The 5,000-nt window shown below is 57.2% G+C and overlaps 1 pseudogene; it reads left to right on the top strand.

Annotated features, from left to right (window-relative positions):
- Nucleotides 1-3: 3 nt before the first annotated feature.
- LOC147871034 (large subunit ribosomal RNA) overlaps nt 4-5,000 on the top strand; it is a 9,122-nt pseudogene continuing 4,125 nt past the window's right edge.

The following is a 5,000-nucleotide window of genomic DNA, read 5'->3' as shown; positions in this document are numbered from 1 at the left end:
TTCCGACCTCAGATCAGGCGAGACTACCCGCTGAATTTAAGCATATTACTAGGCGGAGGAAAAGAAACTAACAAGGATTCCCCCAGTAGCTGCGAGCGAACAGGGAAGAGCCCAGCACGGAATCCCGCGCGGAGACGTGCAGGGAGATGTCGTGTGTGGGAGGTCCCACTCTCCCGGGGCGCGGTCCAGCGAGTCCAAGTCTCCCTTGAATGGGGCCATCGCCCGCAGAGGGTGCCAGGCCCGTAGGACCGCGGCCGCTCCCGGGTGGGGACTCTCCTCAGAGTCGTGTTCCTTGAGAGTGGAGCACTAAGAGGGTGGTAAACTCCATCTAAGGCTAAATATGACCACGAGACCGATAGCGAACAAGTACCGTGAGGGAAAGTTGAAAAGAACTTTGAAGAGAGAGTTCAATAGTACGTGAAACCGTTCAGGGGTAAACGGGAGAGACCCGGAAGACCGATTGGGGAGATTCAGCCCCGTCCGCGCAGTGCCGGCCCCCGGGCGGGTGCTCCCGGATGTTCCCGGCCGCCGGTCGCGCCGCGAGGCGCGCGCCGGTGCGAGTCGGGCCCACCGGCCGCTCGGGGTCTAAAGCCGCGGCCGCGGCGGGGTGCATTTCCTGCCCCTAGTAGGACGTCGGGACCCGTTGGAGGAGCAGGTCCCTCGCGGACCATTGCGGCCTAAGGCCCGGGACAGAGACCGGGGTGGCTTCCGCCGAGGCGCGGGACAAGGGCCGCCCCGGACCCCGGTACATAGCCTGGCCGCCCTCCGACGGTCTGTTTTTTCGTGGTAGCTGGCCCGCTGCCCCCGCCCTCCGCCCGCGAGGGAGGTAAGGGCGGGACGCGAGCGTCCGGTCCGCCGGGGCAAGCTCTCCGGCCGAGGCCGCGGTGCCGTGGCTCTCGCCACGTCCCCGGCCCCCGGCAGGCTGCTGGCCCCCGGAGCCCTCGGACAGCTTTTGGCCGCTCCCGTCTCCGGCGCTTCAGCTTCGGGTGCTCTCCCGACCCGTCTTGAAACACGGACCAAGGAGTCTAACATGTGCGCGAGTCACTGGGACTCATACTAAACCCAGAGGCGCAGTGAAAGCGTGGGGCGCGCCCGGTACGCCGGGCCGCCTCTAAGGGAGGACGGCCGGTCGTGCCTCTCACGGGGTGCGGCCGGCAAGCACTCCCGGGGCGCCTCGGCCCAGGCCGCAGGCGCACCCGGAGCGCACACGTTGGGACCCGAAAGATGGTGAACTATGCCCGGCCAGGACGAAGTCAGGGGAAACCCTGATGGAGGTCCGCAGCGATTCTGACGTGCAAATCGATCGTCAGAGCTGGGTATAGGGGCGAAAGACTAATCGAACCATCTAGTAGCTGGTTCCCTCCGAAGTTTCCCTCAGGATAGCTGGCGCCGAGTTGGAATGGGACCAGTCTCATCCGGTAAAGCGAATGATTAGAGGCCTTGGGGCCGAAACGACCTCAACCTATTCTCAAACTTTAAATGGGTGAGATCTCCGGCTTGCTTGAGCGAAGCCGCGAGACAAGAGAGAGTGGGGGGGGCTTGCTCTCCCCCTCTCTCCCACTCGGATGATGGTGCCAAGTGGGCCAATTTTGGTAAGCAGAACTGGCGCTGTGGGATGAACCAAACGCCGGGTTAAGGCGCCTAAACCGGAGCTCATGGGAGACCATGAAAGGCGTTGGTTGCTTAAGACAGCAGGACGGTGGCCATGGAAGTCGGAATCCGCTAAGGAGTGTGTAACAACTCACCTGCCGAAGCAACTAGCCCTGAAAATGGATGGCGCTAAAGCTCCGTGCCTATACCCGGCCGCCGGAAGGCAAAGGCGTGTAAGCTGAAGCCCCGGCGAGTAGGAGGGCGCGGCGGTGTGCGCGGAAGGGTCAGGGCGCGAGCCCGCCTGGAGCCGCCGCCGGTGCAGATCTTGGTGGTAGTAGCAAATACTCAAGCGAGGGCCTTGAGGGCTGATGCGGAGAAGGGTTTCGTGTGAACAGCCGTTGCACACGAGTCAGTCGATCCTAAGCCCTAGGAGAAATCCGATGTCGATGCGGCGGGGTGACTCCCCGCCCGTCGAGGGCGAAAGGGAATCCGGTTCCTATTCCGGAACCCGGCAGCGGAACCGAACCGTCGGGCCCCTCGAAAGAGAAGCTCGTCGGGGTAACCCAAAGGGACCCGGAGACGCCGTCGGGAGACCCGGGCAGAGTTTTCTGTTCTGCATAAGCGTTCGAGTTCCCTGGAATCCTCTAGCAGGGAGATAGGGTTTGGAACGCGAAGAGCACCGCAGTTGCGGCGGTGTCCGGGTCGTCCCCTCGGACCTTGAAAATCCGGGAGAGGGCTACGCGGAGGTGTCGCGCCGGTTCGTACCCATATCCGCAGCAGGTCTCCAAGGTGAGGAGCCTCTAGTCGATAGACTAATGTAGGTAAGGGAAGTCGGCAAATTGGATCCGTAACTTCGGGATAAGGATTGGCTCTGAGGACCGGGGCGCGTCGGGCGTGGTCGGGAAGCGGGCCTGTGCCAACGAGCCGGGCCTGGGCGAGGCGATGCCGCCCGGCAACGGGCGCGCGGATCCGAGCTCGGTCCCGTGCCTTGGCCTCCCGCGGATCTTCCACGCTGCGAGGGGCCGCGCTAGCTCGCGGCGTACTCTTCGGCCGCCACTCAACGGTCGACTCAGAACTGGCACGGACTTGGGGAATCCGACTGTCTAATTAAAACAAAGCATTGCGAGGGCCCTAGCGGGTGTTGACGCAATGTGATTTCTGCCCAGTGCTCTGAATGTCAAAGTGAAGAAATTCAAGCAAGCGCGGGTAAACGGCGGGAGTAACTATGACTCTCTTAAGGGATGACTCCGGCCCTTAACCCTAGGCCTTTGTGTCTAGGGACATGTCTAGGTCCGGTTATTACCACCTGAGAGTCGGGCAACGATTGGGTCACCACTCAGCTAAACTTCAACGGAGGAATCTCCCAATGGGTTAGCCACCTGGGAGGTTACCAACAGGCTTTCGATCTTGAGAACAGAGCCTCGGACTTCGGAGAGTATGACCCCGCTCTTCGTCGTAGGCTTCGGCCACGGCAGGGGGCTACTAATGACGATGGCGCAACCATGGACAACGAGCTATTCATAATTAAGCTCCCTTTTCAATCTTATTCCTGCCCTACTTGTCTCCGTAGTGGCAGGGGGAGCTATGTCGCACTTAGCCTAAGTGATATCATCCTTCATCACAAAGATAAACACTCATCTCTTCAACTAAACTTCCAGTGTGCTAAGTGCGACAAACTATATCAAAGGAAGCATTCAGCTCTGTGCCACCTAGTTAAGTGCACAGGTGTAAATACTGTTCTGCCCTTTAAATGTCATTTATGCGAAGACTCCTTTGGAACAGCAGTAGGTCTCAGCCAGCACAAGCGCCACCTTCATCCTCTGGCGAGAAATGCTGAAAGGCTGGCCTCAGTCCCGATGCCGAGAACTCCACCTTCTTCGGCTGGGAGAGTTTTCTCCCGGGATGATATCGAGGCCATGCTTCAGCTGGAGGTTATACTAAGAGGCGATGCACGGATCGCTATGAAGATGGCAGCTCAGCTCAAGTCAAAAACGGCTAAACAGATACGGGACAAACGCCGTGAACCCATTTATATTGCTAAAAGGAACGCACTATTGAAAAAGACAGCTCCGACAGATCCAGGGCCTAGTATGGCAAGCCCTTCAGGCGAGCAAGGGGGTATAACAACCGTTGAAACCCCCAAAGATGTGTATGAGCAGGCAAACGCCTTAGAATTAGAACCTGCATCAGACATGCAGGGAGAGTGCACTCAACCCAGAGACGTCCAAACAAGTGCAGCTCTTCCTGAAAACAATAGGAACACTACCCAGGATGGGAATTCCAAGTGGGAATCTGAGATAACTCAACCGGGTGACTGGAACCCACCCGCAGGTCACCCAACAACAATTATTCCAATAATGGGTAGTCAGGACGACATTGCCCGGGGTGGGGGTTCAGAGTTAGAACTGGGGACAGATCAATCTGAGATAACTCAACCGGGAGACTGGAACCCACCCGCAGGTCACCCAACAACAATTATCCCAATAATGGGCAGTCAGGATGACATTGCCCGGGGTGGGAGTTCAGAGTTAGAACTGGGGACCGACCAACTCTGTGACTGCATCCCATCTGCAGATCACATAAATGAATATGAGGATACCGACAATATTTGGAGGGAGAGTCTTCGGGAATCACTCCTTGAGCTGGGGGGAGATAGGTTCTCTAAGGATGCTGCGGAATTAGTCGGCAATATCAAGAAATCCGTTGTAGCTGGCAACCTATCCCAAGAGGTCATCAATGAAACTTACTCCGCCGTCTTGGATTTCCTCCGTCCCAAACATACATCCTCATCCACTACATCCCAGAGTTGCCCGAAGCACAGTAAAACCAAGGGCAAGAAAAGGAAAAGAGCGCTCAAGCGCTTTAAATACGCAATTACTCAAAACCTCTTCAAGAAGAACCCTGCACTGCTAGCAAAGCAGGTTAGAATGGGCACAGATCTTTCCGCCCAAAATGGTGCACAATTACCACGAGAGGAAGTCGAACATCTTTATAACATCCTCTGGAGCACCACGCCCAGCCTCCGGCTTCCTGACTATGTGGAAACCCCTGATCCAATATCCTTGGACCTATTTCTGGGGGAGCTTAAGCAGGAGGAGGTATATAAGAGGTTGGGAAAGATGAAGAGGTCCACAGCTGCGGGCCCAGATGGTATTAAACCTGATGCTTTGGGCAACAAAGTTAGCCGGAGAGTTTTGTGCGCTCTGTACAATCTGATCCTACTCTCCGGCCACCTGCCTTCAGCCTGGAGGCAAAATCGCACCACCTTAATCCCTAAAGAGGGGAAGGACGCAACGAAAGCAGTAAATTATCGTCCGATAACAATCAGTTCTGTCCTCAGTCGCCTCTTCTGGGGTATTATTAATCAGAGACTGGGGACGGTGGTGCGACAGAGCCCCAGACAGAAAGGA

Source organism: Zootermopsis nevadensis, unplaced genomic scaffold, assembly GCF_977971745.1.
Source record: "Zootermopsis nevadensis isolate Lab colony 2312 unplaced genomic scaffold, Znev_1.0 Znev_ptg000075l, whole genome shotgun sequence".
NCBI lineage: Eukaryota > Metazoa > Arthropoda > Insecta > Blattodea > Termopsidae > Zootermopsis > Zootermopsis nevadensis.
The sequence above is the reverse complement of the archived record's forward strand: the minus strand, read 5'-3'. Positions and strand labels throughout refer to the sequence as shown.